The following is a 23,676-nucleotide window of genomic DNA, read 5'->3' on the forward strand; positions in this document are numbered from 1 at the left end:
GTAAGTATATCTTAATGTATACAAGAAGATTGGAATACAATTATCATATAAAAAAATGTAGATAGAGAATATCTGATAACTGAAAAAACATAAAGAATTGCATAAAATTTATTAAAACATGACTATTTTGGAAAGTAAAGTTGCATAAAATTTATTAAAACATGATTATTTGGAAAGTACCAAAAATTTATTGAAGAATTAAAATGTAAACATAATTAGTTGTGGCTGTATGGGCAATGTTAAGTGGTGGTATTATCATCATGGCCCTGATGCTCAATGTTAGATTCGAAAATTGTTGGTCTCATGAGTAGTCCAACAAAAAGTTCTGTTGGATCAAGGTATAACTCTAATTCCTCTATTCTTAGAGATTTATCTACATGCCCATATACAAAAACATCTAGTTAGTTAAACCTATAAGTTTTATATTAACATATGTGAACATCTTTTCTTCTTCTTGATATTGAAAAAATTCTCAGTGACTCGATTAGATTTTAACCTGGGTGATTTATAAAAATGACCTAGCAAATAGGTGGTATTGGACTTTTGATCCCGCTTGTCTCATGGATAAAATATCAAATTTCATTAAAAATTTGTCCCAAGGGCAATATATTTGAGTTTTGATCCTAAAGGTTTGTTTAGAGGCAGGTATGGTGTAATGACCCTAAAAGTCATCTTTTTTAATTTTTGTGAAATAACCATTTTACCCCTCTCTATAATTACCCCGTATCGCTTTTATTGGTATTGGGTGTGGGTTTTGGGGAATTTTATGAAAAATATGAGTTTTGAAAAGTTTTGAGTTTAAAAGGCTTTGTGTTCAAAGTGTTATTTGGGACCAACAGAAGCTACGTGTCTCAGAATGGAATTTCGCCAATTCTAGCAGCTCCCAAATATGGAAATTGATCTAGAGAGTTTACGTAATCAGTTTTGGAATTATAACAAAGATTTGAGGTCTTGAGTTGGAAATTTGAGAAATTTTAGGCCAAGGTTTGAGTTTGGTCAACTTTTGGAGTTTTGATGCTCGATATTGAATTCCAATGACTTCGTTGGATTTGGGGGATGCTTTTTGGTCTAGAAGAAGTGTTGGTTAAATTATTAGAGGTCCTGGGCCAGTTTTGGTATTTTAAAGGCCTAAGTTGGTTTAGTTGCGACCTTTTGAGTTTTGGGTTAACAAGACCTCGAATTCAAATTTGGATCATTCCATCAGTTTTGAAATAGATAAATTAGGCTAGTAGCATTGTTATCACGAGTATTGAGGCAATCGATATGAGTTTGAGGTCATTTGGCGCTTTTGACTTTAAAAGTTAGTTTATGGTTGACTTTGAACAACATTCTTGGAAAACGCGCTTGGATGAAAATTTTGACAGCATGGTTAGTTTTGGAATATCGAGTTTGGTCTAAAAAAACCTTTGGTTTGCTTCCTGAGGCTTTCGGTCTAAGCTTGATGCTCGTTGTGGAAATTTAGCTTAAAATGGTACTTAGGTGTGGGGCCCACTTTTCATTAAAATGACCTTGTATGGGAATTTTGAATGCACCATTGAGTTCAAAACATCGAATTTTGTGGGGTAGCATATATAATTTATTTTTATTGGTTTCTGAACGAATTCCGAGGGTCTGTTCAGAGACTTTAAATATAGCAAAAAAAACAGAAAAGCTGGTGCATAGTGTAGATTTTTTTTTTCCAACTTTTCTCTCAACTTTGAACCACGATTTCTTGAGTTTTCCATGTCCAAATTTGGTGATTCAAGAGTCTATATTCAAGAGATTTTCGTAAAAAATCCATTGGTAAGCTCAAAATCTTGAGGGGAGGGTTTTGTGTAAGGTAAAATCTTAAATTTATCCGCCGTTCTTCTCATTTTCGAGCCAAATTTCCTATGAAATTAGAAATTTAATTTTGTGGTCATTTTAACTTCGTTTTCAGTGATTCTTAGGGCTAAGTTGTGGGGGTTTTCACAAGGAACATTGTGGTGTGAGTAGTTTTTTCCGTTCAAGTGTCGTTTGAGGTAAATTCCATACCTATAAGACTGCCCTCTTTCTTGAATTTTCCATTAATGGTTAAAATTATGCAAGGGTTGTTTTCCTTGATTTTGAGAATCAGAATGTGTTGTAATTTGGAACACAAGTTCACTAAGCTCAAATGCACCTTTTCAAGGAGTCATTTTTGGGATTTCTATCATGGGTCCCACAATTTCGTTTTTGACCCAATTTTGGGTCCGTCTCCAAAAATGCAATTTTACTGTCGAAACGTTTGTATTGACAAGATGATTCATATTTTGATAAAGTGGAAGCATTTGGAGTCATTTTTGGACCAAAAAGCTATCAAAAAAAGGACTTGGAGTGCGCATGTTCGGATTTGAGGTAGGCTATGATCTCCTCCTTTTGACTGAACTCTATTAGATATTGTGTCATATATTTTACATGTGACTTAGGTGTGTATTTTCTGAGATTAGCATTCTCTTCATCCGATTCCATTTTCTTATTCCCGGGTGAGCTTTAAGCTAGAATAGTCCCATAGTATCCTTAGATTAGGTACTAGGCCTTCGTTGTGGTATTGAATTAGCATTATTATCTTTTTTAGAGATGATATTAATGGCCTTAGGCTAGGTTTGAACCTTAGGTGCTTTATCAAGTGTTTATTTCCCTCTTAGCTAAAAGTAGCTTTCGGTAGGGCTTATTATAGATAGGATACCCTTTATGCTAGTACCTGAGACCTTTGGGCTCGTCGTAGCCGTAGTTTTGTCTTATCAGTGCTTGTTGGGAGCTGAGGTCACATATTTTGGGGTAAGGCATCGACCCTAGGGATATTTCTCCCCTTGTTGATTTTGAGCCATGTCTCGATTGTTCGCTTTTGTTTAGCGGTAGGCTTAGGATGCCTCTTTGTCTATTACCTTTTGATTGGGCACCAAGGTCGCGTTCGAGGAGTGATTGGATCCTAGGTTAGTCCCTTTTTTCCCTGATAGTGTGGTTGAGCTCGATGTTACTGTTTGTATTGTGTGTTTCATATTTGAATGCTGGTGATAACATATTTGCATTGATTGAGCATATTCACTCATCTTGTGGTACAATCCTGGTATTTCATTGGTTTTTAACTACTGTTTTTTAGAAGAATTTCTCACACTTTTACTACTTTTAAACTGGTTTTAAAGGGAGTCATACCACCTAGGATATTGGATACTAGTTTTGAGATCTACGAGACATTGAGGATATGCTCCGTTATACTGACAGTTTTAGAGGCATCGAGGATGCGCTCAGTTTTATTGATTGTCTGGCATAGCATCACCTTTTTATACACTGGCTGTATCCAGGATACCTTAACCTGTACTTAATTATCTAACGTGGCATCACCCTTTCTACATCGGCTTGGCTACTTTCTCCTTGGTACCACTACAGAGATTCTATATGTCTATGTAAGACCTGGTTTGGGCCCAGGCAGTGTATACGAACTTTTTGTATCCCCTATGGACCCCTCTGACTAGTGTACCACTTAACTGGATGAGGGAGTCGCATGGGTTCCACCGGACAGGCCGGGGGCCGGAGTGGGTCTATAAACTTGTTATTGTTGATCTCTGAGAGCCATCGATGATTTCACTAATTTTAACTACAGACTTGTATTCATTACCATTACCTATCACCAACATACTTGTATGGTATGGTCCTTCAGTTTTATGGGGGCTGGGGGTATGTTTGTTATTATTTGTACCTTCCGGGGTATGGGCATCTGGTCGGTTATTATCTAATTTGACCTTTTCTTATACTTATAGTTGGGTTGCAGGTGTCTTAGTCTGGGTTGTTGTTGTTGGGGTTTTCCTGTTAGACTCAGTTGGTTTGGTTCTTAGGTTATATGTGATTAGCTGTGACAGACAGTGTTTCCGTCCGTGTTAAGTTGGCTCCTTTAGTGCTGCTTTTTGTAAATAGGTTGTGTCTTGCATGTGTAGGTGCGTTCTTTGGCTCTATATTCTATAGTTATATATATCCTACCTCTTTACTCTCATTTCCTACTTCACTTTGTGTTAGATCTTAATTGTTTACTTGTTCTATATTTTCCTGATTACTTGTGAATTATACTTGCTTTATCTGTGGAGCTTAGTCGGCCTATGCCTACTGAGTACCATTCGTTTAGTACTCATACTATATTTCTACCCCTGCAGATCATAATACGGGTTATTGAGGTTGATTTGGATTGGTGAGGAGCAGCTTCTGATTTGGAGATTTGGTGAGCTCCTAGCATTTGGAGTTGTCGATTTTCATCCATGCTGAATTAAGACTAGTCTTTTCTTTCTTTCGAAGACTGTCTTTACTCTAATGTATTTATAGAAGCCTTGTACTCCTGTTTTGATTTAGATGCTCCATTACCGACGGATGCCAGGTCTTGGGGGGATTTCTTGTGTTGTTTCAGTTTTTTTTCTCTTCTTCTCATTATCACTTATTTTCTACTTTATTTATTCATCTTCCATTTGATAGTTCATTTCCTTTGGTTCCGAGCTAAGGATTAAGGGTTAGGCTTACCTGCTGGTGGGTGTTAGCATATGCAATCACGACCTAAGAAATTGGATAGTAACATAGGGTCAAACCTTCAATATCAACCATTTCCAAAGTTATTTGGTCTGCAAATTTGAATCTAAGAAGTATGGGCACACCCCTCTACCTTTTACCTAAACTTAAATATTGTAGGCTTTGGCATAGACATAATTAAAATTTACAAAATTCTACCTCTTTATGACTGAACTAAAACCTCAAGGGGCTAAACTTAAGTGAACACTTTGAATGACATGAAGTTGCCTTAAAAATTAATGGCACCCTTTTGAAGTAGTATTAGCAGTCAGATTTAGGTTTCTAAAATATAATTAATAAAGATAATTATAAAATAAAGCCTTAATAAATACTTTTTTAAAAGGGAGTATCAAGTCAACATGAGCAAATAAAATGAAACTGAAAAAATACTATATATAAAAAATGAGATTTTCTTTTTAAAAAAATTAAAAAGAGAGTAAATTACGTAAAATAAAATTGAGGAAATACTTATCATGCTTGTATAAGAGAGATCATGTGCCTTAGGTGTGGCGGAGTTGGAAATATTGAAATTTAATTGAATCCAAGGTTGGGTACGTGATTTAGAGCATTAATGGTGTCATAATTTAAATATGTTTGGTACAAGTCAGATATATATCGAGCTGAGTAGGTTAGTGTTGTACTTTTTATACAATGCCCAAATCATAGTCATTATCTTACATGTCCATCCATATACATAACTTTCTTGGTCAAAGATCTCATCATCTACTGTACATTAAATACCATGGCTGACAAAGTGGATGCCACTAAATATTGTTTGATATGGACACAAATATCTTTTGTAAATTATAAAAATAAGTAAGTCTTTTTATTTATTCTTTGGTGTTTGACAATGCTTTCAATTTTTTTTGACCAATTAAGCATCGAATACATGTATCAAACAAAACCTTAGCTTTATTGTTATGACATGCTTGTCTTTCCAATATGTTAAAAGTGCATTTTTATATTATTTTTTTAAGTTTTAAACATTATTTTCTTATTTTCCATACCTAGAAATTATGTCTAGGAGGATTAAATTAAAAAAATACAAGAGTACCACAGTAAGAATTGAAACCCAAATTATATAATAAACTTAAAATAAACTTAATATTTTTATTTTAGTTACATAATATAATTTGTTTAATGAATTAGACTCTATTGAAAGCCCTCTCCAATAATTTAACTTGTTGCAAAAAGTTATTTTTCTTATTTTCACAATCAAATTCTAGCTACTACGGTTTTCACAGTCAAATTCTAGTTACTACGATAATTACCTAACAATTGAATGATACTACAGAAAAAATATTTACACTTTCATCAATTTGTTTAAATTAAAATCAGCTTTGAAAGTCGTCACCAATTCATCGTTAAATTGCTCGCAGTTAACATATTTTTTATATTTTATAATTAGTCAGTAAATAGACACAATGACAAATTTAATCTCAAGCTACATAATTTATTCATCTCTAATTCTTATTTTTTTTAGATAATAATGAAATAAAATGAAAATGATGTACTCCTTTTGTATTAATTTATGTGACATATTTTCTTTTTATAATTAGAAATAATGCAACGTTAAAGTTCTTGTTTTACCCACAATAAAATAATTTACAGCCATATTAATACCTAAGTTTTGTTTTGAATCACAATTTTTAAAATCTTGTTTTAATTAGCTTTGTGCCTTGTTAAAAATTGTCACATAAATTAAAATGAATATTGTATATAAGAGGGAGAGAAAGACAACTTCATAATACCAATACCATAGAACTGCACCATCTCACCAGTAGGGGCATGTCCTTTAAATGGTCCTTCAAAGAAACCGCAATGCCTGAATTTGTATGTCACAACAGGAGGGCTAGAATACACGTTGATCACTTTCCACGCGAATCTTCTTGGAAAAGATGATCAAAAAGCATTGTGCGATGATTCGAAGGTCTCTTTATCTGCTTTATGGTATATGAACTCATCAGGCATTGAACTATTCAATAGCGCATTTTAACCCCCTATTTTTAGAGTCTCTTCTGCTGACAATCCCTCTCTTCCTGTCCAGTTATTCAGTTGTCGATATAAAATAATGAAAAATATTTGGCAGAAATTAAAAATAAAATGCTTTCAACAGAAAATAATTTTCTATAATATAAATTATTTGTATGTGTTTGATCTATAAGAAAGAATATATTATTTCGAAATAGTTCAATATAATCTACACAATTAACACTATAAAAGATGATGATAATGGGTGGGAGTGTGGGGTGGCAAAAATGAAGCCTATGATGGGTGGGGGTATTGGTAAATATGTTGTGTAGGGGTGATGGAACGGAGGTATGGATAATGGGGCAGGCGGGCGGGGAGTAATTGAGTCTTCTCCTGCTATGTTTTTGTCCTTGCTGAAATATTAGTTTGTTTTCTTTTCTTCTACTAGTTGACCTAGTCTTTAGGAATTAATTATGTTTTTTTTGTTTGAATCAATCCATGTGGTTATGATCTTTAGGGATAAGTGGAGTAACGTATTTTGTTTTTTAGGAGTTTGTTTGCTTTATGCATATCATGGACAGATATGGGTACTATTTTTTTTTGGTATGTTCTATTACATATATGTCTATATATTAGGCTTGAACCTTTGAATGAAAGCATCCGTTTTCTAGCCATTATTCTCTTTAGCCCTTACATATCTTTTTTTATTCTTCTGTTTTCTAACACTGGTATCCGAGCCAGATTATCCTGAGAGGGAAAACAAGTGAGGCATCCAAAATTTCTTTCATCTCCTTTTACATTTAACCAATGGACATAGAAAATAATTTTGTGCAAGCAGTTATTCCACGCTTTGATGGTCACTATGATCATTGGAGCATGTTAATGGATAATTTCATGCGGTCCAAGAAGTATTGGCAGGTCATCAAAAATGAAATTCAGCAGCCAAAAACTGGCACAACTTTGACAGATTCACAAAAAGAAGAACTAGAAGCTAGAAAGCTAAAAGACCTGAAAGCAAAGAACTATCTCTTTCAGACAATTGATCATCCTATCTTGAAAACAATTCTTTGCAAAGAAACTTCCAAAGATATTTGGGATTCCATGAAGAAGAAGTATCAAGAATCTACAAGGGTGAAGCGTGCACAACTTCAAGCTTTGAGAAAGGATTTTGAAACACTAGAGATGAAGGAAGGAGAATCTATCACCAATTATTGTGCTAGAACAATGGAAATCACCAACAAAATGCGTTTCTACGATGAGAAGATAGATGATGTTTCCATTGTGGAGAAGATTTTGCGCTCGCTGACACCAAAATATAATTATGTGGTCTGCTCAATTGAATAGTCAAAAGATATAGATGCACTATCTCTTGATGAATTGCAAAGTTCTTTACTGGTTCATGAACAGAAGATGAACAAAGATTCCACGGTACAGGAGCAAGCATTGAAGGATTCTACTAATACTCATTTCAATAACTATAGAGGAAAGGGTAGAGGTAGAGGTTGAGCAAGAGGAAGAGTAGAACGTGGAGGCAGATATTTCAGCAGAAATTTCAAAGCCAACACTGATCAATTTCAAGGCAAAGGCATAGGTCGAGACTATGAAAAATCCAAGGTAGAATGCTATAGATATCACAGATTTGGTCATTATGCATCAGATTGTTATACTAGATTGCCTAATGATAAAGAAAAGGAAGTGCTAAATTTGTCGAAAATAAGGAAGTAGAAACTTTGTTAATGGCTGTCCAAGATAAAATAAAACATGAATCGGATATTTGGTATATAAATACCGAATGTAGTAACCACATGTGTGGAAGTAAATTTTCTTTTTCATCTCTAAATGAAAATTTCCATTCCACTATGGCATTTGGTGATTGTTCTACTATTGAAGTGATGGAGAAAGGTGATATCAAGATTAAAACCAAGAATGGTTTTGTTAAAACAATATCTAATGTGTTGTATGTTCCCAACTTGAAAAGCAACTTACTTAGTGTTGATCAGTTTCAAGAGAAGGGTTATATCATCACTATTAAGAAGGGAGAGTATGAAATTTATGATCCTGTGAGAGGAGCTATTGCAGTAGTACAAATGAGCTCCAACAGATTATTTCCGCTAAAGATTGATGACATTCAATCTTATTTGATGGCTGAAGTCAAGGATTCCTCATAGTTTTGGCATTTTCGTTATGGTCATTTGAGTTTTGGAGGATTGAAGACACTCCACCAGAAAAACATGGTCACAGGACTTCCTCAAATTACTGCTCCGTCCAAAATTTGTGAAGAATGTGTTGTTAGCAAACAACCTCGCTCTCAATTTACTAAAGGAAAGTCATGGAGAGCAAAGGATGTATTGGAGCTTGTGCATTCAGGTCTTTGTAGTCCAATAAACCCAACATCCAATGGAGGTAAAAGATATTTAATCACTTTTACCGATGATTTTTCAAGGAAAACTTGGATTTATTTTTTGCAAGAGACATTTGAAGTTTTTTCAACATTTAAAAGGTTCAAAGTTCGTGTGGAAAATAAAGCAGGAAAAAATATCAAGACTCTCCGAACAGATCATGGTGGTGAATATTGTTCAAAAGAATTTGAAGGTTTTTTTATAGATCATGGCATTCGGAGAGAGATTACAGTTGTGTATACACCACAGCAAAATGGTGTATCAGAGAGAAAAAATAGTTACATCCTCAACATGGTGAGAAGTTTGTTGGCAAGAGGAAGCGTTCCAAAAACTTTCTGGCCCGAGGTAGTAAATTGGAGTATTCATATTTTAAATAGAAGTCCAATTTTTTCTGTTCAAAATATGACACCGGAGGAGGCATGGAATGAGAGAAAACCAACAGTAGATCATTATAGAGTTTTTGGATGCATTGCATATGCTCATGTTGCAGACCAGAAGAGGAAGAAACTTGATGACAAAAAATATGTTTTTCTTGGTGTAAGTGAATTTTCCAAAGCATATAAATTGTTTAATCCATTGACAAGGAAGATTGTTATCAGTAGGGATGTTGTTTTTGATGAGGAGAATACTTGGGATTGGAATGGGCAGCAACTTACCCAAGTACTCTACGATAGTGACGTTGAACCAAAGAAATTTTCAGCAGCTTGCACACTGAAACATTCAGCAACTTCAACAACAGTTGCTGTAGAAAATGAAGAAACAACTCGGTATGTTGGGCGTACTAGAAGAAGGCCTGCTTGGATAAAAGATTATGAGGTAACTGGAATTGAAGATCCAATTACTCACTTTGCTTTATTTTTATATTGTGATCCTACATCTTTTGGGAGTGCTATGAAGGAAGAAAAATGGAGAAAAGCAATGGATGATGAAATTAATTCCATTGAACGAAATGATACTTGGGAGCTGTCTGATCTTCCAAATGGATAGAAAAGTATGGAGTAAAATGGGTCTTCAAAACAAAGTTGAAGGAAAACGGTGAAGTTGATAAGTACAACGCACGTTTAGTGGCTAAGGGGTACAAGCAAGAATACGAGATCGATTATACAAAAGTATTTTCTCCCATTGCGAGGCATGATACAATTAGATTGGTAATTGCATTGGCAGCTAAGAAATCTTGGCCTATTTTCCAATTAAACGTCAAGTCCGCATTCTTACATGGGTACTTGGACGAACATGTATTTTTTGAACAACCCCCATGTTATGTTAAAATTGGAAATGAGCATAAGGTTTACAAATTGAAAAAGGCCCTTTATGGACTAAAACAGGCTCCCCGAGCTTGGTATAGTCACATTGAGGGGTATTTTCTAAAAGTTGGTTTTTTGAAATGTCCTTATGAGCATACACTTTTTGTTAAGATTGGGGATCAAGGAAAAATACTCATTAATTTTTTGTATGTTGATGATCTTATATTTACTGGAAACTGTGGTGTGATGATTGAAGAATTCAAGAGGTCAATGATGGATGAGTTTGAAATATCCGATCTCATATTAATGCATTACTTTCTTGGCATAGAAGTAGTGCAATCTGATGATGGGATCTTCATTTCTTAGAAGAAATATATAGGAGAAATTCTAGATAGATTTCAGATGAGGGATTGTAATCCTGTTAACACTCCTACAGAGCTTGGTTTGAAGCCACACAAAGATCCTACTGGGAAAAAGATTGACAGCACACTTAACAAATAGGTTGTGGGCAGTTTGATATATCTCACTGCAACAAGGCTCAACATAATGTACTCTCTGAGTTTAATCAATAGGTATATGGAGAATCCCACAGAAATGCACTTGTCGGCAGCGAAGAAAATTCTCCGTTACTTGCAAGGAATGAGAGACTTTGGGATATTTTATAAGAAGAATGAAAAATCCAAGTTGCTCGGTTATGCTGACAGCGACTATGCTGGTGATCAAGATGATAGAAAACAGGTTATGCTTTTATGTTTGGGTCTAGTGTTATTTTATGGTCAGCTAAGAAGCAACCAATTGTCATGTTGTCTAGTACGGAAGTCGAGTTTGTTGCTACGACTGCTTGTGCTTGTCAAGCTATTTGGTTGAGGGGACTTCTAGAGGAGTTGAAATTCAAGCAACTAGGAGCTACCAAGATCTTTTGTGACAACAATTCAGCAATCCAACTATCCAAGAACCATTGCTACATGGAAGAAGCAAGCACATTGATGTGAAATTTTATTTCTTAAGAGATCTTACCAATAATGAAACAATTGAATTGATCTACTGCAGGAGTGAAGATCAGGTTGCAGATATTTTCACCAAGGCCTTAAAGATGGAGTCATTCATGAAATTTAGAAGGCTGCTAGGTGTCTGCACAATTAAAGATGTAAACTGACTGTTAACAAACATCAGTTTAAGGGGGGACTGTTGAAATATTAATTTGTTTTCTTTTCTTCTACTAGTTGACCTAGTCTTTAGGAATTAATTATGTTTTTTTGTTTGAATCAGTCCAGGTTGTTATGATCTTTAGGGATAAGTGGAGTAACGTGTTTTGTTTTTTTAGGAGTTTATTTGCTTTATGCATATCATGGACAGATATGGGTGCTATTTTTTTGGTATGTTTTGTTACATATATGCCTATATATTACGCTTAAACCTTTGAATGAAAGCATCAGTTTTCTAGCCATTTTTCTCTTCATCCATTACGTATCTTTTTTTTATTCTTCTGTTTTCTAACAGTCCTATCCTATTTTATTTATCCTTGTATTGCCTTGCCCCAGTTTCCACTATATATATGTCCTTCATTTTTATTACTAAAACAAAATACACTTGATGAATTGAGATTTATATTACAATTTTTTTAAAAAAATATCTGAATAATTCAAATTAAGATATAAAAAAATGACCTTGTTTTTTGTAAGCCGTACCATTAACAATGAGATTGAATTTTTCAGGGTTAATTGTACTAAAGTCCTTTACGCGAGTCTTGTTTTTAAGCTCCATTTCCCATGTCTTTATAGAATTTTGTACTATTTCTTCACGAGACCCTTCTGACCATACCTGTAACACACCCTAAAAATGTTGTATATGATGTTCCAATTCTCGATGAAAATGATATCTCTTCTGTATTTTGGGCATATAGGATGATGCAAATTAGGTGATTCAAATTGTCAAATAAATTAATTGTTGCAAGATATAGTGTTGTGACGAAATAGAGTATTTATAAAAGAAAGTTCATATCTCATTGTAGGATGCTCCAAATCAGTTTATTCTTGAATGACATAAAAGTAGACTTCTAGAGCAACAATTCATATGAGACACCAAATCCTAATAAGGAAGTTATCTTATTCAAACGCAGCTCCAAAAAGGGTATTCCGTTAAAAGAAGGTTCATCTCACCAACAATGGAAATATCTAGATCCATTTGACATCACTCATGACATCAATAGTCCTCCATTTGACATCACCCATGGCATCACAATCCTCTATTAAATTTTTAGATTTTTTTTTATAATTATTTTAATTATTGTTAGGTCCCTCCTTCACACCTATAAATACCCACCTTATTTCATCATTTTGTTCATCAAGCTTTCTCAAACAACTATTCTCTCTATACACTTCTTTACTCATTCTCAAAATATAGTTTTAGTTCTTAGTAGTGTACAAATACTATTTTGGTGATTCATATACTTCGGGTACTACACAAAATGTTCCGACGAGGAGAAAAGGTTAGGACTCAAGAGTGTTCATTAAGTCCTTCAATTATGAGTAAAGCTTTGGATTCCAGGTATGTAAGGCTTCAATGAGAGTATTCCTTCCACTCTCATATCTAATGTATTTTTATTATATGATAAATTATGTTTATTTTCTTTAAACTTTACTATAAGGTGTGTGGGTATTGATTAATGGATCCTTTCATCCATGAAGCCCAAATAAATTATCAAAGTCTTCTATTTAATTCAAGTATAAAACTTTATGGATTTTCATATTATGATTCCAAATGCATAGATTATTAAGTATTTGAAGTTTAATTACCTATCTTATGCATATGTAAGGTTTCAATGAGAGTATTTCTTCCACTCTCATACCTAAAGTATTTTGATTATATGATAAATTATGTTTATTTTCTTTAAGCTTTACTCTAAATTATGTGGGTGTTTATCCATGGGTTCTTCCACCCATGTAGTTCATAACTCTTTCAACTAAATCTTTTGATTTAAAGTAAGATTTTCTTATGGGTAATTCTTATTTCTACTTAATAGCATGAACCATGATTAAATTAATGACTATTGGTCTATTTTGATGCAAAATGATTTCATATGTATGAATTGATGTTTTGCAAGTATTTTCTCTATTTAGCTCTTTAAAGTTTATTGAAATTCATGGTGGGTTGTTTAAAACATGATTTTTAATTGATGGATTTCAAAGTATTTATGTATAATTTCATTTACATGCATGTTTGAAAGTTGAAGTGATTTGAACCCACCTAGTTTTACTATGTTTTCAATGAAGTTTGACTTGAAAGCTTTGACTACAAATGAATGTTTATGAAAGCAATATCTATGATCAAAAGGGAGTCTTATGAAATGAAAGAATGATGAAATGATATGAATGATGGATTCTTTATGCAATAAGGGTAATTCTTGCATATTTGAATTACCAAAGATTTTAATGAGCTATTCTACCGAATGTGATGTTTTGAATTCTCAAGCTATATACTATAACTATTTTGAAGTATTAAACTATTCCGTGGAATTGACTTAGTACCGAATGGGGAATTAAGGTGACATTCGGTAAGGGAATCCTAGTAGCATCCCCTTGTCTCATTAACTATGTGCCAACATAGGAGCCCTTGTAGGCTTAGGCTAATGGATCCATGAAATCCCTTAAAGTTAAAGTTAAAGAAATGAATGTAGTTAACGGAATTCTACCCGGTAAGTAATCTCCCCGACCAACGTAAGGGGTTATGTTGGATTCCATTTAATAGCTCGCATAGTTTTAAATGTCGGTTATGGTCATTTTTCCACAAAATAAATATTTTAAAGGATATCTATATGATTAATTATGCATAAATTGCATTATGTTTCATATTACATAAATGTTTTAATTTTTCCTCAATGTTCATGCATGCTTACATACTTAGTACATTCAAAGTACTAATGCATACTCTTTTGCCTACATGATATCACCATGTAGGGATCAGTGCTCCACCTCGTTCTCCTCCACGTGGCTAGTTGAGATTTCGTTTGAAGGCTACTTTTGGTGAGTTCCCATGTTTTGGGAGTAATACTCCTTTGTCTTTCTAGCTTATGATATGTTGAGACCTCTAAATACTTATTATGGAAATTCATTCTATTTTGATTGAGAGTGAGCTAGGTATTTGTATTAGCCCCCGGTAAATCTAAAAGTTAGAGGTATTGTTGGACATATGTAAGTTGAAGATTTACTATTATGATTTCTGGTTGTTTATTTATTGTCATTACCTATGAAAGGCTAGAAGAATGCTAAGAGGCTTGCTTGAGGTACTTTCGGGTTCCTCATTCGCCACGTCATATCTAGGCCCTATGCTTGGGTCGTGACAATACCTAATTTAACCATGAAACAAAATAAAACAAATCGTATTGACAAGAAAGATGTAATATTACTACAATTATGTGATAGTGTTCGAATTTTAAAATTTAAATTTCTTAATTTTAACCGTGAATGAATATAATTTTTTAAAATCATTTAAAATAAAAAAATTTATTTTATAAATTAGGCAAAAAGTAGTACTCCCTCCAATCCATTTTAGTTCCCGTTCTTGTTAAAAGTAGAAGATCCAAAATTTTGTCATTTTAGATAATAAAGATATTATTAATTCTTAATTTTCATAGTTTACACCTAATTAAAAAATGCATAGAGACATTATAATGTGATGAAAAAGAAAATAATAATAAATTGAGATCAATAAATAAGGATTATTTGACACAAGTAAATGGACAAGATGGAGTACAAATCAAAATAACTGACAACTCAAAAAAATTATAAGATATTAAATATTGCAATTAAATAAATATTCGTTTGACTTTTGAAATAGAAAAAATATCACATTATTTAGGAGGGAAGGAGTACAGATAGAAACCTTGGTCCTTCCTTGTTCAAAAAGTTTATTAAGATTGTCATAAATTGGAGGAACACCATGTCTCCATTGGATAGTTCCTGCAGCTGCAACATGACCTTCTTGTAGGAATCGCCTATATTTATCACTTACCACCTTAATCATTTCCTTCTCACCGTCCATGTTTCAACTACTTCAAGTTTTTAATACGTTCTCTCTCTCTCTCTCTCTAAGTTTATTGATTTGATGATTTCCACTTTGTGTGGCTATGCCTTTTCATAGATGAAATTACAGATTGATAATTACATTAACTAATTAATGTACATGATTAATCATGAAAGAGGTTCTTAGTACGAACTTGAAAATATTTAGATCACTTACAATAAATAGGGTTGATATGTTAAAAGTATTTATTTATTTATTATTTTTTAAGAGATTTGCCAAGCCAAACATAGACAAGTAAAATAAATGGAGGGAGTAGTATAATAGTAGATAGGAGAGGAATATCACGTCAATAATCTAATTTACACATAGTGCAACAAATAATTGAATGAGAAGCTCCTAAGCTAGCTTTTGATCATAAACTTTGAATCAGATTTTTATAATTTAATATTCAAATATTTTCAACTTAAAAAAATAATTGGCAGAAATTTCATTTTCTCACAAAGTTTTAATTTTTTTCTAAGTAAAATGTATCACCAAACATTACTTTAAGTCCCAAAAATCACAACTCAGAAACTCAAATTTTCAAGATTCAACTTCAAAATCTATGGTCAACTAGGAGCTAATTATTGTGCATATAATTTGAAGGAACTCTAAATCTCTCTTTGTCCTAAAATAAGTGATGTTTTAGCTTATTTAATGGCCATAAAGAAAAATTATAAATAAAGGGTATAGTTTACTAAGCTATTCTTATTTATTAGATGTTTCTTGAGAATTGACTACTATTTCAAAAGTCAAACTTCATTGACTTTGACCAATATTTTAAGATGTATTTTTTCATCATATTTTTCTTTGCAATTAAAAAGTTTATTTTATTATGTCACGACCCGATTTCTCGAGTCATGATGACACATATTATAATCCACCAATATGTCAGTCGTCCCATATTCTGAAACTGTAAGTAATGGGATTAAGGGTAGAAACTATTTTTTTTTAACATATAACAGAAATTACAACTGAAAGAGCGAAAACAAACATATATATATATACACGTATATAATAAAGATCCTTCCTAGAACCTAGAAGTCACAAGTAAAGAGCTAAACGAATATAAATCTCAAAAGTGGACCAGAGAAACAACACCTATCTCAAAAAGTAAAAGACTAGTCATAATGTATACAGAAGGAGACCGGTAAATCTAGGGATCCATGTCCCACCCTTGTCTCTGGGTCTGACTACTGCAGACTCGATATCAATGCTGATAGCTAGTTCTTAGAGCTGCATCATGAAAACATATGTTGAGTGTAGTATGAGTTCCAAAATACCAGGTACCTAGGAAGCATCATAGGCCGACTGAGAAGGGACAATAAAAGTAATATGAAATGCTAGAATCTAAATACAACAAAAGACAAAATTGTACCTAAATGTGATGTATGCCACTTAACTAAAAACACAAATAAAGGGAAAATAGCTAACTAATTCCAATCGGGTCGCCATAATACCTTCAGGTACACTCATGCGCAAGTTAAAGTAAAACCTGAACAGACCTCCATACATTCAACAGGTGCATAGAAGAGTTGATATCAATAGAAAGAACCTGACAATGTTTCCAAGATTACTACAACCTTCCACAAACTAGAACCAAACCAACTAAGTGCCTAAAACTTTATTCATAGCTGAATAGGGGCTAAGGACTTAAACCGAAGAGAACAAGAAGTCAAGTAATTTAACCGAGATTGGAATCGCCAAGGACTCGAACCAAGGCTGAAGCTAGCAATTGACTTGAACAAAAGTTGTAGATAGTGGTGGGCTCTAACCATGAGTGCAAATAGTAGTGGACCCTAACCATGACTTAAGAAGACTCAAACAGAGGCTAAAATACTAAGGTATATACTTGAACCGTACTCGGTGCAATGAATTAGTGACTTGAACCACAAATGAAGGCGAATCAGTTAGATTTATATTAGCCGTAAACTGAGCATCATGGGGAGTACTCCAAATTGAGTGTCATCAATAGATCACTCCAACCATGAATAAAATCCAAGCAGAACTAATGAGCGACTTCTGAACCAAGAACTAAGTAGACTGGATTGATGAAATGAGGGAATTATGGATATAAGGTTTCAAGAGCTTTGTTACTACCTATCTAAGGCCCAGACTATCACAATCAAGACTTTTATACATGTCTACAGGGAGCTAAGCCATCCGAAGCAACGTTGGTAAGTTTCTAAGGTCTAATTGCTGTGAAATTACGCAAGTATATGACAATCACTAGTCTAAGCCTAGACTAAGGCCAAACATGTTTCCAATAATAACACAAGCTACAAATAATTCACACCACAAGGTATAAATGATTAGCTAACACAACTAACATGCTTTCATTGCTCAAAATACCTAAGAATAGCCTAACACATGGATTCTATGAACTAAACATGATCCACTGTGAATTTACCCCCAAATTCACACAAATCAATATACATTTACATAATCATGTGTAATGAACCTCCAGGTTGTTTAGAGCATTTCTGTTGAGATCTCAAGTCATTTAAGACTTACTAGCACTAATTATTCAGTCACCTGGTCGTTCGTTTGAGTTTTCAGCCCATTTCCCTGTTTTGGAACTTTTATAACTTGAAAAGTTAACTTCGATCATAGCATCAGGTAAACGACTTCATAATAGAATTTTGATGGTTCTATCAGCTGTGGAATGACTAAATTAGGCTAGTAGGATGGTCAATATGAGTATCGAGGTAATCAATATGAGTATCGAGGTAATCAATATGAGTTTGAGGTCATTTGGTGTTTTAGCCTTTGAAATTTGGCCTAACGTTTACTTTAGTCAACATTCTCAAAAAATGCATGATTAATTTTGAAATATCGAATTTGGTCTAGAATGACTCTTCATTTACTTTCCGAGGCTTCTAGTCTAATCTCAAGGCTTGTTGTGGAAATGGGTTAAATATGGAACTTGTATGTGGGACCCACTTTTTATTAAACTAAGCTCGTATGAAAATTTCAAATGCGCCATTGAATTGGAAATGTTGAATATTGTGGGGTACCATATGTTGTTTGAGCGCATGGGATTCCGAATGAATTTTGAGCACCCCATCAGAAAATTGGACTTTGCCAAAATGTCTGATGCGGCACCTTGCTGGTGAAAGGGTATTTGACCCTTTGTATTTGAGGGAATATGGTTGCGTTTGTGGAGGCCAGGTGAACTAGTCTCCATTTTTGCAGGACTCTTGCCGCATTCGCAGAGGTCAGCTGGGTAAGCTTCCGCATTCATGGGGTTTTATGTCCTTTCCTTCCATGTTCATGGAGGTCTAAAACATTTCCTTCCGTGATCACGAGCCACTTAGTCCTCATTCATGAAGCCCAAAATCCCTGGTCATTAATTAAAAGACCAAGGACAAACTCAACATTTTCTTGACATTTTGGAACTCTATTTTGAGATCTCTACTAGTCCAAATTTGGTGATTCAAAGTTCTGTAGGTTTGTATTTCTCGAGGTTACGTGGCTTAGTGATTGGGAATTTTAGGAGACCCATCATTTGAGGTGAAAAAGCTTTACTATCTACTGCTATTATTGAGTTCAAAGCTTTAAATTGTGAATTTTTATATGATCACGTTTAGGGCAGTTTCAAGCCCCGAATTGTATTCCATTTTGGTACACAAGTTTGGAGTAGTGTTCAGGACCTTTTTATAAAATTAGAATTTCTGTTACGGGTCCCATATTGTCATTTTTACTATAGAATTAGTCCGTTTCTGAATTTAGTAATTTTAATGTCAAAACGATTGTATTAATGTTTTGTATCTATATTTGATAGCGTGGTAGCATTCGAAGGCCATTCGGAATGGGAATGATCCATTCTAGTAATTTTGGAGCAAGCGTGATCGGCCTATAGGTAGGCTACAGTTTCTCCCTCTTTAAATTGAGCTTTAGAATGTAATTGTGTGTTGATTAGTTGGAATTTGGGATTGGGTAGTATTGAATCATGCTTAAACGTTTAGAAATCATTTTTTAAGTCTTTTTTTGGGTACTTGTGAGCATGTTACATGTCTTGTTGATCATCCATGCCTTGTGGTGTATTTGCGTACTTGTTTTATTTTCTATTTGAAGAATGTTTGGCCTTACACTGGGTTAGACTAGAGTTTGCCTTAGAAATGCATGATTCGGACCCGATAGGCCTTAGTTTTTCCCCAACATCATTTTGGCTGGCGTAGATACGTGTAGACTAGTGTAGCAGACTTGAGTCTGATAGCCTTTGTCTTAGCTAGGTGGTATGCTTGCTTCAATGACATTCTATCCTTACCTCCTGATTTTGTGGCTCTAAGCATTTTGAAGGCGACACTAAGTTTCATTTTCCTATTGAAGAATGGTTTAGGGGTTCAACTTAGATGGTTTAATTAATTGAGAAGGTGTGGGGGGGAATCCAAAAAACTTGGCAATTATTGATCTTTTGGAGCACTTACAGTAGCTATATTGGGCACTTTTATCGGGCATCTAAATTTAAGCTCTGATATCGACCGTATTGATAGTTTTGATGAGCATCCAGTTAGAGGTCCAACCTCGAACATTTGGATCCTTATAAAGAACATCTGATTAAAGGTACGACTTCAATTACTTGATAGTTGATCGGTTACTTGGATACTTCTGATGAGCATCCGATTAGAAGTCCGGCCTCCGTACTATTAGATTCTACTGGATTGGGTTAAGGTTTTGATTCTATAGAATGTTCTCCGATCTTGGGTTCTTAGTTTCAGTTCTTAGTAATTATAGCTATTTTGTGTACTCGTTGGGCTTATGAGGGTCTAATCGAGTTTTTATTTCAACTTGCGCACGAGTGTACCTTCTGGGCTTATAGGGGTCTAATTAGTTGTAGTTTAGTTGCAGATTACTTTAGTTAGATATTTCTACAATCGAGTGCATCACATTACTTTAGTTTAGACTTCTACTCTTGACCTTTTTTTGTCCTATTCCTCCTTTTCATATTTCTTTTACTTTTCAAGCTCAGTCGGCCTATGATGCGTACTGGGTACCTACTATTTTGGTACTCATACTACACTCTGTATCTATTTTTGTGATACAGGTTTGAGCACCAACGACCAATGCTAATTTGAGCTTAGAGTAGTCTGATCAGGAGACGGGGGTGAGCACTTGGGATTCTGTACTATTTTGATCTCCATATTTATATGGACTAGTATTTCGCTTTTTGATGCAGGTCTTATTGCTAGGGTTCACTTTTGGGACTTGTACTCTTTTGTTTAGTCAGCTCTGCACTAGTGACTTCATGGCTCTGGGAGGGATCAGTTGTATACATGTATTTTGGTTTGTCTTTCGCTTATTTATGCTATTTATGTTAGAATTGCTTATTCTTGTTTAGTCTATACCCTTAAAACTCATTACTAGTTGTTTCGGGTTGGCTTACCTGCTAGTGGATTATAGTAAGTGTCATTATGACCTGAGAAATCGGATCGTAACATCATGCTCAATCTAAGGAGAGGGAAGTCATAGCATACCTTTAGGCTGATCGCGCATGCTCTAAGTCAAGTTGTTGAAACTTTTCCATTTTGTATGGCCTTAGAGTGCTGCCACACAATAAAAAATAGTATCACAATATTTATATGGTCGTTTAGACACTAAAATCACATAAAACAAAGACGGATCACCAATTTCAAAGTCAAAAATGGAAATGTGGAAGCCATGCCAGAAATATTGGAATTGACTCCGTAAAAAGGTTCTAATTGGTTCCCAAATTTATGTTCCAAAACAAAACAAAATTCGGGGCTCGAAACAGCCCAAAAATATGGCATGTAGTTTTCACAATTAAAGCTAAGAAAATCAACCCATGAAAGCATCTAAATAGAAAAATATACCTCAAACGAAGATTTCCAGACACTTTCCAAAGACTCCAATATTCTCCCCTGACAATTCCCTGCAAGTCCGCCTATGAATCACCCAATTTAGACCTCTCTAGCTCAAGTAACTCTTCTCTCTATACACTCCTTTACTATTCTCAAAATATAGTTTTAGTTCTTAGTAGTGTAGAAATACTATTCTGGTGATTCATATACTTCGGGTACTACACAAAACGTTCCGACGAGGAGAAAAGGTTAGGACTCAAGAGTGTTCATTAAGTCCTTCAATTATGAGTAAAGCTTTGGATTCTAGGTATGTAAGGCTTCAATGAGAGTATTTCTTCCACTCTCATACCTAAAGTATTTTGATTATATGATAAATTATGTTTATTTTCTTTAAGCTTTACTCTAAGTTATGTGGGTGTTTATCCATGGATTCTTTCATCCATGTATTTCAAAAAACTCTTTCAACTAAATCTCTTAATTTCAACTAAGATTTTTTTTATGGGTAATTCTTATTTCTACTTAATAGCATGAACCATGATTAAATTAATGACTATTGGTCTATTTTTGATGCAAAATGATTTCATATGTATGAATTGATGTTTTGCAAGTATTTTCTCTATTTAGCTCTTTAAAGTTTATTGAAATTCATGGTGGGTTGTTTAAAACATGATTTTTAATTGATGGATTTCAAAGTATTTATGTATAATTTCATTTACATGCATGTTTGAAAGTTGAAGTTATTTGAACCCACCTAGTTTTACTATGTTTTCAATAAAGTTTGACTTGAAAGCTTTGACTACAAATGAATGTTTATGAAAGCAATATCTATGATCAAAAGGGAGTCTTATGAAATGAAAGAATGATGAAATGATATGAATGATGGATTCTTTATGCAATAAGGGCAATTCTTGCATATTTGAATTACCAAAGATTTTAATGAGCTATTCTACCGAATGTGATGTTTTGAATTCTCAAACTATATACTATGACTATTTTGAAGTATTAAACTATTCCGTGGAATTGACTTAGTACCGAATGGGGAATTAAGGTGAGATTTGGTAAGGGAATCCTAGTAGCATCCCCTTGTCTCATTAACTATGTGCCAACATAGGAGCCCTTGTAGGCTTAGGCTAATGGATCCATGAAATCCCTTAAAGTTAAAGTTAAAGAAATGAATGAAATTGACGGAGTTCTACCCTGCAAGTAGTCTCCCCGGCCAACGTAGGGGGTTATGTTGGATTCCATTTAATAGCTTGCATAGTCTTAAATGTCAGTTATGGTCATTTTCCTACAAAATGAATGTTTTAAAGGATATCTATATGATTGATTATGCATAAATTGCATTATGTTTCATATTACATAAATGTTTTAATTTTTCCTCAATGTTCATGCATGCTTACATACTTAGTACATTCAAAGTACTAACGCATACTCTTTTGCCTACATGATATCACCATGTAGGGACCAGTGCTCCTCCTCGTTCTCCTCCACGCGGCTAGTTGAGATTTTCCTTTAAAGACTACTTTTGGTGAGTTCAAATATTTCGGGAATAATACTCATTTATCTTTCTAGCTTGTGATATGTTGAGATCGTTAGACATTTACTATGACATTTCTTTCTATTATGATTGAGGGTGAGGTAGGGACTTGTCTTAGCCCCGTTAAATCTAAAACTTATGAGGTATTATTGGACATATGTAAGTTGAAGATTTACTATTATGATTTCTGGTTGTTTATTTATTGTCATTACCTATGAAAGGCTAAAAGAATGCTAAGAGGCTTGTTTGAGGTACTTTCGGATTCCTCATTTGCCATGTCACGTCTAGGCCCTAGGCCTGGGTCGTGACATTATCGTACTTTGCAATTCTTGGAAAATGGCTGAAAATGCTCAACCAATGCAATGCATGCCATCACCAACATCCAAACAAGTTCACACAATTAGAAATACAATATCAATCCTACAACGCTACCAAGGCAGAGGAAACTACATGGAATCCAACTACCATAAAATACGGCTTCGGGCCCAACACTATAAAAATAATCAATAAGGCATCACAAGCCTACTGCTAAACATACATCAAAGGAATCGAGAAATGGCTCAAGATCAAATAGAGGGAGAAATAACTTTAGGAATGAAACCTTACTCCAAATGTACCACTCTAGGTCACAACTGTTATAGTGCCCCTCTAAGTTATTTTTGAATTTTTGCATTCATTTCATCATTTAGAGTATTTCTGTAGCGATCGCCAAATTGTTCGATTACCTATTCGTTCATTTAGATTTTAGACCCGTTTACCTATTTTGAAGCTTGATAACTTAAAAATTGATTTCAGTCATTAATTCAGGTATAAGACCTCAGAACAGGATTTTAATGGTTCCATCAGCTCTGAAATAGCCAAATTAGGCTATTATCATGGTTGTCATGAGTATCAAGGTATTTGATGCTAGTTTGAGTCCATTTTGGTGCTTTAGCCTTTAAAATTTGGTCTAAGGTTAACTTTGGTCAACATTCTTAGAAAATGCACTTGGATGAAAATTTAATCAGATCGGTTAGTTCTAAAATGTTGAGTCTGGTCTAGAACGATCTTTCATTCTCTTCTCGAGGCTTTGGGTCTAATTTTGAGGCCCATTA

At 34.2% G+C, this 23,676-nt stretch overlaps 1 pseudogene; it reads right to left on the minus strand.

The window, feature by feature from the left end:
- Positions 1–215: 215 nt before the first annotated feature.
- LOC129875164 (pathogen-related protein-like) lies at positions 216–15,202 on the minus strand (annotated as a pseudogene).
- Between the last annotated feature and the right edge of the window lie 8,474 nt (positions 15,203–23,676).

The sequence above is a fragment of the Solanum dulcamara genome, chromosome 11, assembly GCF_947179165.1.
Source record: "Solanum dulcamara chromosome 11, daSolDulc1.2, whole genome shotgun sequence".
NCBI classification, from domain to species: Eukaryota; Viridiplantae; Streptophyta; class Magnoliopsida; order Solanales; family Solanaceae; genus Solanum; species Solanum dulcamara.